Raw genomic sequence first — 11,579 nt, 5'->3', positions numbered from 1 at the left:
GAGCAGTGAATTTCTTGGTACTGGAATTAGTTAAAGATCAAGGTTATCTAAAGGTTATTTTGTTGCCTCACTAACTAGGTATTAATTCATATAAAAAAAAGCGTAATTTTATTTTAGAGACATTTTCCCAGTTTTATAAATAATTTTCAACACTGGCTCCAAAGTAAGCCTCAACTTGTAGAGTTTTTGTACGAGTATGTTATATTATTTGTATTTATATGAGAACGATGAACTCTCTCCTTCAACCAAAAATTACGAATTTGCAAAACCTTAGAGACGGCAAAGCGGTGTATAACGTAAGCCACTTTAAAAAAGAGACGACACGCAAAATATGTTTATAAGAAGCAACGTGCTTTGATTTATAACGATCCGTGGAATATAACACGGGGTGAATAATCTCGCCGCAAGTCACAAGCGGAAAGGAGAAAAAATACTTGGAAAAATATTAAGTTACTGCTTTTACGCTAATGATATTTATTGGATAAAGTTTTACAGATACCTATCGAGTTCAAATCTATAGCTTTTTATAAAAAAAAATAATTTAATTCTATCTATTCCCCAATCAAAATTAATTCCAATGAAAAATAACCGTTATTGAAATTGAAAACTCAAATACCAAATGCCAAACCTATTCAAATAAACTGCATAGAGCCCTATTGCCTGTTTTCACCATCAATCCCTAAATTTTAAGTGACCCCTATGGTAACACATTAACAGGATTTTTCTTTTCGTAGGGGTCACTTAAAAATTAGGGATAGATGGTGAAAACGGGCATCAGACTCTACTCTCGCTATGAAAAAGGAGTGAGTAGACATTTCTTTCGCAGTCGTCCCTTCATGGATCCTATGACGCCCTCAAGTGAGATCGAGACATTGAAACCGCTCCAGTCCCCAACTGGAGCCAACCCCAAAATGTTTCGAGACACATAACTGCAAGATTTATCCCCGGGCCGGCTTCAAACTCATTAGACGACGAACTCGCGGGATCACACACAGGATCCACTTTGTTTTTGCACAGCTCTGGAAAAATAACCTCGAGCACACCCAAATCTTGTTTGTGAGCTTAGAAGTCGCTAAGGTTGAATTGACAATGATTCTCAAGTTTTTACTTTGGATCTTCGCTGTTACAGAGTAGGTTGTTAAAAAAAAATTGGTTTTTACAAATATTAAACAGGAGTAGGTTGATTCACTCGGTTTATTAATAATTATGATATTAAAGGTGAAATATGAGATTAAACTTTACATGATGATGTCATAACTCAGTAATTATCATAATGTGAATTGATACCTATGTCTGATTTATGAAAGAAAAAGTTATTGGCTCTATTGAATCTATATTCACATCGTTCGCTGGTTCTCGATCAACTTTGCTGCTCTACATAAAATGTACATGCATAAATGTAATTTGACTTTGTAACCAGCCATCGTTTACAGGTGCGAAAGGCCACAAATCACTGTAAAGGCTATATCTACCTACATTATTTACGAGCGGGCTGCGGGCGACACGCGCGGGTTACACGGCAGAAAAGGTTAAAAAGTTACAACCTCCGTCACAAGGTTCCAATTGGTTAATTCATTTCGAAGGGCAGTTTGGGGTTAAACCCATATTAGATAACAATTAACATCATTTTGTAATTACATTAGAAATTTCAAGTAACAGCGCGTTGTTTTGAATAATTTTCAACAGTAGGTTATACAATAAGAAAACTTTGACAACCTATTATGTATGATAATAACAAATAGGTATTAAATAATTATATTATTTATTTAATTAAATCAAATAGGTACTAAAATGTAAGTGTAAATTTATCATATTAAATGGCAATCAATTTATTGTTTAGACCTAAATATGGCTAGTAAACGAATGAAATATTCTTTGACTATGAATTACCGACTCAAGACATCTTAAATATTTTCTGTATGTTTAATTACTTATCACAAAGAATAGCGTTAACAAGATCATCAGCAGACAAAATCAAGTTTCGTTCTTAATTAAAATGCGTTGTCCAACGTGAAGCGAGTTGGGGGCCTGGCCGCAACATCTCATTATTATGTAGCTTGTCGACTTGAGGTGCCCAATCCAGCGATAAAGTTGGCCGGCAAATTGGGCATTACCATGCGGCTCGACTCGCGCGCAAAGCCGCGGTAAACTGATATTTATGGGCTGCACCTCGCCGGCATTCTGCGGACCGACTGAGGACCTGGGGTTGGATGCAAGTGGTTGGAATTTTTAGTGTCGTCTAGTAAGTTGGAAATGTCATAGGACTAAGGCGAGCAGCGCCCTTTTGCTCAACTGGCTTCTGCAGAATCAATGGTCCTGAGTTCGTGACGGGCTCTCTGCCGTAGGTAGTAACTGCTTATTCTGAGCAGATGCCATTTTGGTGCATGTCCCTTGTTGAATAGTTTGTTATTACTTGATGTTTTGTTACCAAATAAATCTTTTTTCTTTCTTTCAGAACACATTTTTCTTCGTGTGTATCATACTAGTGTCGCACGCACCCTCAAACACTCGCAAAAGTGAGAGATATAAGGGATTTTACCATTACAGAAAAGTCAAATTGAAAGGTGAATTGCCTCATGCAAAGTTGATGGGCATACAAAACGCTCACCATCAGTTAGCTGTCAACGCACCATTAATAGTGTCTCCATTTTTATCTGAAGCAGTTTAGGAATTAAATGTGAGTCGTTACTTCACCCCAGATATCCAAATTGCCGACGTCGCGGCTGTAAGTGAAAGTGGAAGGCGATCGCGTTCACTTAACGTCTCCATAAATCTTGGAACGTGCGAATCGAGGCAAATGAGTCGAGGTACCTTGCATTACGTCACAGCTGGGGCGGGTCAGCCAGTGCAGTTGCGCGGGTAGATGTAAAGTGCTAGAGCTTTGAGCTTTTGTCGGTATGGAAACGCGGGAACCACGTCAGCGAAGTAAATAAGAGTTTACTTGATATCCTCTTAAAATGTAGAACATGCCATTAGTCAGTGATTATGGAATTAGTAGTGGCTAAAAGTACTGGCATGTGCACTCAATACGTAGGCCTTTTCGAGGGCACTAACTCTAGCACTCACTAACAAGAGATAGAGTCGCAATTGTGACTGTAAATATTCGCAGCAGAACCAGGAGAACCGACCCCAAAGTAATAGAAAATGGTTGGGACAAGGATGAGCCCATCTGATTTACAATCGATTACAGCCAAATATTTCACAGATGCCAGATATAGCCAGATATTATGTATCAAAATCCTATTGCGTTTTGAAAGAACCATGGTAGGTAATATATCACGAAAATATGCACAACAGCGTTGCCAGACGTCCCGATTTTGGCGGGACGTCCCGATTTTTAAATCAAATTTAAATGTCCCGCGCGGGACAGGCTCTGTCCCGCTTTTCGGAGAGAACTCGACCGTACGTGGCACGTGGTTTAAAATATTATTTTTTTGTTAAAATACATTTTATATGGCTACTTTTGCTATCTATTGTCACCTAAACGTAATTTTAAGTCAAATAAAAAGATAAATATTTGAAAACCTTTGATTATACAGGGTGTTTGGCGGAAGGTAAGACAAACTTCGTGGGTTTATAGGTAAGGTCATTTTAAGAATAGTAGTTCGCCCATCTGACCCTAAGTGACCTACTTTTTTTTTAATTGATATTTTTGTTTTTATTTATGTTTTTCCAAAATTTTACCTAAAAACTGCTTAAATTTTTTTTCTCGCGTGTTTTCAACCGATTTTTTAATTGGATATTAATATCGAATATGTCTTTAGTCAAATAAAATAAATTTCAGATCCAGATAATGATTGGATAGCTAGTTACGAGCCGCCAAAGTTTAACAAAAGTACAAACCACGATAAAAAATTCAACTTAGAATTCGATTTAAAAAATGATGAGCACGATGGATTGCCAATGATCTTAAAACATCTCTAGTTTCTCTTCTTCATGATATATCACACGTAGTAATTAGATATTGAAATTCGTCAAAAATTCAAAGTTTAGGGAAGAAAATGGAATAATAATACAAAAATTATCCATACAAACACCCTGTATATGTATACGTTTTTTTACTATGTCCCGCTTCTAACGGAAGAATCCCGCTATTTTCACTCAAAAAGTACCAAAGTCCCGACTTGGCAAGAAAAAAAACTGGCAACGCTGATGCACAAGCATAGACTTGCAACCGTGTGTTATGAGTTGTTGTAACTCCTCGATCTATGACCTCGGGACACCCTTCACGACTCATTAGGGCGGCGTTTGAAAAATGCTCGCGGTACTAAAATAGACATTATGTAAAGTGCCGCAATTGCCGACGGTGCGCGGCCGCGCGACGTGCAGGGATGGTTACACGGTCTTAAGAACAACTTAGGTGTTGTGTATGACCGAAAATCAGTATAAAAAGTGCCTTTAAAATGCGGGCCTTTTTAAGGCGAGAGTGAATAGGCACTTACACTTTCAGGGAGATATGTACTATCTTAGACTGCATCTCACTTAACACCAGGTGCGATTGCGGTCAATACCTGCCTTTATATGCATTAAAAATATGCTGAGACAGTAGTCAAAATCACGAACAAAATATGCACATTCTAATCCCCAACTAATAATTACTCATTCCCCTGCGCAAGAAAAGTAATTCACAACCAACGAATTGCACCAAACCGCATTTAAACGATGAAAACATCAAAAAACAATCGCCGGCTTTTAGCGTTCGCATTTTAAAAGTAATTCACGGACCCCCTTATTTATGGGTGCCATATTTCGCGGTAACCCTGCGGCTGCAAGGTGCCGACACGTAAGACGTCATTTAGCGTTCGGAATTAACATAAATAATAACGTCATTTCTCAGCCGCCCCACCCGATATTGCGTCATTTGCCGTGCTCTTTATGGCAGCACAACACTTAGCTTCGAATAAAAACCTGCTATGCAAGGGATTGTACGCGTGATGTATTGTGCTAAAAAGGTTGCATGTAAAATAGATATGACTTTCTCAATTTCTGACGTTCCAACTTTATGAGAATAGCAAAACTTGACAAAATTACTTAAATTGTATTTTAAATATGTAATAAGTACTATTTTCTCGCATCATCTTGAAAATTATACCTATTGAAAACATCACGTTAATATCTGCTTAGTTAATTGTTGATAAATATTTGAGTTACGTAAGAATATTGATCACAGCTACAATACTACAATCTGTTTCTAAAATAGGTATCAAAACATAAGTAGGTAGTCACTTTTTATGTTCAAATGTTTCCAACTGAACTCTAAAAAAAAACCATTATACTTAAATTCGAAATTTCCCTTTCCCCACTGCGTGGGCGAGGTGCGAGCCATAGCATTTGCATCACAATTGTCTGCCACTCGAAGTGTGTTTCTTTCGTGTTTTAATTTCGGCAACAAATAACGTTTAATAGTGGCGTAAGAAGTAACAGTGCCTTATTTGCATGTTAGTGGCTGCGCTTCATAAAAACGCGTTGTTCAAAAATGCTCCGCCCGCATTTGAGGGTTGGCGAAATGACTTTCTTGTGTTAATTCAATTTTTAAATATTCCAAAACGCGTATTTTAATGTTAATTCTGCCAATTTATACTTTTCTTAAGCTTTTCTAATGGATTATTTCCATCACCCACAACTTTTAGGAGTGTCTTATGGCATTAGATTAAAATGACGCTTCTTTATTTATATTTATTTACCTGCTTTAGGAATAAAGTAGAACTTCAATTTACCCTCATAATTTAAACAGTATCACCAATACTTGGAATGTTTTGCTAATGGTTAAAAATAGCGGATTTATTATCGTGCGTCTAAAAATATCTCAGTGTGATGGCGCTGACATTGAACAGTGCAAACAAGGCGCGTAGCTTAACGTCCCGATTCATTTGATTACGTACGACACTATAATAGTTACAGAATGTTAGTATATAGTTTTTGAATGATTGACCCAAAGTTAAATGATATTTTTGCATGTTTAGGCTGAGTTGCACCACCTAATTTTAACGGTAACCCTAACCGCTGTTTTTTGTATGGAGTTTGTCACAGTTAAAACAAACTTTGGTTTCCCAAAGTTTCCCAAATTAGACAAATTGAGACATTATCAGAGACAATGGGGGACGATTGAGCATAATCGCATAACCCATTTTTTTCGTTTTTTTCGTATTAGGTAGGTAAGTATTCTAAAAGAAACAAAATATTTGCCCCTTTATAACTTTAGCAAATTGTAACCTTACTTGCATACATAGGTATTACTTTGTTCTACCCGGCGGTACCTTTAAGCGCTTGTTTACGCTCCACTACAGCTTAAAGCCGTAAACCCGCTGTAAACAGCCGGTTCCGCTGCGCCTGCGCCCACCTGTCGCTGTGGCGCAGCGTAGGTGCTCAAAGGGTGTTTGTTTGCTTAGGACGGAACTGAATAAGCACTGCAGTTCGTGTAAGGTTAGCAGTGCGTGGGATGTCAAGGTTATGTAAATTCATTAGGTATAATACAATTTTTTACAATAACTTATAGTAGGTAATGTGCTACCTACGTTTGCTAAAGTAACCTAAACATTTTGGTAGCCTGCAGTTAATTATGTTAAGAGTTTTCCAGGACATTAAAAAGTGTAGCTTTTTTAAAACCAAGAACATTCGCATTTTAATGCGATTTGTGCGATATTAATTTAACGATACTGTGAGGCATAGAAAGTAATATTTAACTTTCATACACGAGTGACAGTCTCAGAAAGTTATATTTCTGTTAATTGTTTTAAAAAATTCATTTATAAGAACAAAAAGGAGTGGTGGTTTGACCCTACGTCAACATTAAAAATACAAATACACCACCGAAGAAAATATTAAGTTATTTCCCCCAACCTGAACTTAGCGTTTATTTACCCGCAAACTTTGTTTACGGAGCGACCGCGATTTTCGGAAAAATCCGGAATAAAAACACGGCACTTCATAAATATTTACACGGGCGACCGCCGCGCACCTTGACACTGTTTATTTGGCCCGGAGCATCTGCGGGACTTGATATTTTATTGTGACGTGTTTTTTCAAGGCAAAAGTTTAGAATGTATTTGCTTTTATACAAAACGAGTTGAAAATCGGGATCATGTATTTGACAACCATGTATCTGGAGATTCTTCCGCGAGGTATACTTTTATGCCCGTATGCTATAATCAATCACTACCAACCAAATTTGTCCGTCAACTGTCGAATTCAAATGTAGATAATAAAAGAGATAAAATAAAATATGTAGATTTGAATTTGACACCTTAAGATTTCCGCTTAGTGACACCAGCTTAAGTACCCATCACACTAGCAGCGCCCACCGACTATTTTATAATAAAAGCAAATGCTATAAGCACCGCCCGCCCACAAATCGCATGCGACACAGATGCAATAGTTAGTACCAACACCGACGTGCAAAACACCTCGACGCGTTTCGCTGCTTCACGCGGCATCCTCAGGAGTTGATGTTACTGCCTCGGCTGCTCTCCGAGGTCTATACCTAGTCTTGTTAATCAATAAAAATGTGAAAAAATCGAAAACCGAGAATATTTTAACCAAAAACAAATCAAAATTTGACAGTTGACGGACGGATTTGGATTGAAATTGATTCAAGAAAACCGGAATTAGTAGGCCCGTTGATACACGTAGAGAGATTAGGAGCACAGACTGTTGTACTCGCAGAAAACAGTATTTACTTAAATAGCAAGAAATTAATATCTGTGATATTTAGAAGTTGTATAAAATTAACGTTAATATAAAACAGGCGTTCTTGACGTAGGTAGTGATATATTTTGAAATCTTTCAATAAGACTAAGTGGTCGACCAAAAGTCGCAAATATCCGACACCCAAAGAAACATTAGTGAAACGCTTTCGCTCGCTTAGCTCAAGTTATTCCGAGTAAATAATTCATGGGCTGAGGTGACCGCAAAGTGAAATGACCCCAGGTTAACTGAAATCCGAACCGATTCTATTACCGTGCTTTTACCGAGTCGTGTGAAGAAAATAATCTTCAGGGAAAACGTATTTTTGTGGGAAAAGTGTTTAGGTCAATGATAATAATAAACCTTAATGATAATTGTTATTGAAGTTTCAAGTTCTGTTTCAATGGATAAGTATACTAAATTCAAAAGAACTTCATATTTCTTGAAACGATAGTGAAAATCACTTTCGTCATGCCTTCCCTTTCATTCTGGGTGAAATCTAAAAAACATTTCAGAAGGCACACTGGATAGTCACGCGTGTCCAAGTTGGCTGAGTGATCGCCGCACCGATTGGCTTGTATAACAAAGTATCGGTTGATCAGTTGTATTTACATAGCATATTTCCAGCCGGCGCAAACATCGCGAGATATATCTCGTGTCCGGGGATAAATCAACATCGGTATACTGCGACCGATGCGCCGTGGCACTGGACTGGACTGTGATAAACTAGTAATTTCAATAATAAATGATGTCACTTTTTTTTTCTTAAATTGACATCACACACAAATATCACAGCTGTTATTTAGAGGTAGGTACTCGTAAGTATGACGAAACGCAATAAAAATCTGTATTCTATTGGTCTAAGTGAATAATTACAAGATAATAAGTGTTTTACAAAATTTTCAAATTCATATTAGGTTACCATTAAATGCCTGTTTATTTGTAGGGATGTTCTTTAACGTATTGACTTGGGTAACTATAAATATCATCAATAAAATGTCAGAGTATTTTTGTACGACTGCGTGAATCAAAGATTCTTGGGCTGACTACACTGGCCGGTCGATCTGATTCACGTACAAGTTATTGATAGCATATTTTGTTCTGCTCCTCAAAGTTCGCGTCGGAAGGTGGACTCCATACAGATCGCATGAATACGGCGCGCTCATGGTGATAGGCGGGAATGGGCCGGGATGGCCATTTGTAAGATTTATGGTAAGTATAGGCTCCTTGTGTTCGATGAATAGAGACTTTTCTAGATTAGGTAAGGGAAGATTTAAATGTTAATGTACGATATCAATTGCTAAGTATCAGAATCAACGCGCTTGACTATTATGAGCATTCGAAGCACGTACCTACTAAGCGAAAGGTTTTTAAGTGAACTAAAAAAGTAGGTACTTAGTAAATAAACAACCGCGTATAAGAGAGCTTTATGTGGAGTCATTTGTATATGAATTGTGAACGTAGTAAAACACATAGAATGTTATTGAGTATTGAGTTGCGTACGTACGGATTACTTTTATAACATAACAGCGTTCTTATGCAAAACAATGATAGGCACTATTTTTTGATACTTTAGACTTAGAGGCAGAATAGATATCAATTTGAAAACCATAACAACTTAAATCTAAACCAGCCTCTTGCAATCTCAAGACAGTCTAAAAATAAGCGCAGTGTCCGAAGTTGTCGTCGCTTCAGCACGAGTTGCGCTCAATTAGAACCGTCCGAGATGTCGGCGCAGGACTTGGACTATACTTGAGCCACTTCGGAACTCGTGCAGCGTGGACTCCTCAATATCATTTTAAAGCGAACTCTAGTAACGATAAAAAAAAATAAAGACATACACTTGAATTGAGAACCTGAAAGAGATAAAAGAGGACGACGATTATCTTATTTCTCCCAGCAGGTAATCAAAACCTAACCAAGACTTTTTTCAAGTACCCATTAAGTATGGGTCAACGATGCGATAGAGCTCAAACTAACTGACACCCTATATTGTTCGCGTAAAATTAACAAAACCTCGTTATCATAAAATAACAGCTTAAAACCATAAAAATATGACCTGCTGAAAGTACTAATTAGTTGTCAAAATTATGAACCTTTCACAGGCAACCGAAGGCCAAAGCCTCTGCTTCAATTAAAACTGTGCCGTACTCGAGCGCTCTCCAGGTCTCTCAGCTGGATACAACTTCGTCTGCTTTCGGCTGCGATTGCGTTTGTGCACTGATTAGCGGTAAAATGCCGCTACGAAAATAAATTGTTGTTTGATTGAAAGTTTAAAAAAGTCTATAGGTAAGTAGGTATTTATCGTATAACGTTAGCAATGTTTTTATTTTGTGAAGAGTTATTGTGAAGAAGAAAGCGTTTCTTGCACTATTTTTATGTACGATTTGTTAAAAAAGTAATTTGTTATAATGCACCATATTTCAATTCTCTCTATCGCACGTAGGTACCTATTTACTATTAAAAATTTATATCGATCACTACGTAGGTATACTCTGAATACCTTACCTATCTGTACCTGTAAAATGTAAACAAAGTATCGCTATTTTCGTCACCGTGTACATAAAAAATATCAATCTTCTTCGACAGCAAATAAATCACAACCGTAAATCAAAAAATATGTCGTAAAAATAATAATCACTAACCTGGTACGCGGCACCTTAGCCGTGGTCAAGCCAATTACCCGCCGAGTGAAGAGCCGCTTTGACAGGTCATGCAGACTTACCTGCGAAGGAGAATCATGGGTTAATTACGAGTTGAACGACTGTCCATCTACTTTGATAGCGTTTGACTTTTCAAAAGGTGCTTGATACGGGGATTATGACTTTGAAGTCACAAGTGGTAATAGACCACCCGCTATTCAATGTGTATCAGACATTTTTATTCATTAAATGTTAATAATGTTAAGAAATAAGAAAATAAAACATTTTAAAACTTTATTCCACAAACTCTATGCGGATGTTTATGGGCGACGGTAATCACTTATGTACCATCAGGTGATCAGTCCGCTCGTTTGCCTCTTGTCACATAACTAAAAAAAACTCAGAAATCCAAAAATATGGCCACCTGATGGTAATACTCGTAAGATAGTAGTTTAGCATCAGCAACCCCATCTAAGAAAAAATAACAGACTGTTTTAGGGCTGGTAAATGATTATCATGAACTCTTTATTACTTAGCTCAATACCTCGCACTCATAGGTAATCCTGTTTAACCCCCAAATCTCTTCCAAGCAAAACGCCCTTGTTTACCTAACCAGTTCAAACGAGCCCCCAGCCGACACAAGACGTCCGCAGCACGCGCGGAAGTGCGCACGACGCGCGGTCAGCTTCCGTCCCTTTGACCTGCTCCGGGTTCTAATTACACCACCAGTCTTGGGAAGGAGGAGGGTTAGGTATAAAAGTACAGAAGCCCCGCCGGCGAGGTTGGAGCTGAATTTTCAGGAGCGATTTGCTGGTACACTGTGCGTGAACGTTATGAGAACGTGTAAACGTGCTCCACCAAACTTGGACTGAATTTAATCTAATGAGCGGCGTATGACATAACTTATATGGCGGTTAGCCTTAACTTAACCTTGAGTTGTTTGTGTACTGTATTATTTGCGACAAAAGGTCATAGCAGATTTATTTACCCGGAAGGGGATCGTAACCGTGTCAACTCGAGGCGGTCAGTATTCTTTGTATGAAACTCCATACTGCAACGCATACTTATCCGCACCGTAACGTAAACGCCTCGCCTCGAGTTTGACAGCGCGCGAACGGCGATGACAGCTCGCGAAAGGCGATACGGTATTGATCTCTTTTCGAGTTGATGCATCTGCTACGACCTTTATTCCAAAAAAAATACAGTACGCAAACAACTCAAGGCAAAGTTAAGGCTAGCTTGCCATTGTAACGT

This window comes from Ostrinia nubilalis, chromosome 8, assembly GCF_963855985.1.
Source record: "Ostrinia nubilalis chromosome 8, ilOstNubi1.1, whole genome shotgun sequence".
Taxonomy (NCBI): domain Eukaryota; kingdom Metazoa; phylum Arthropoda; class Insecta; order Lepidoptera; family Crambidae; genus Ostrinia; species Ostrinia nubilalis.
Note: the sequence above shows the minus strand (reverse complement) of the source record.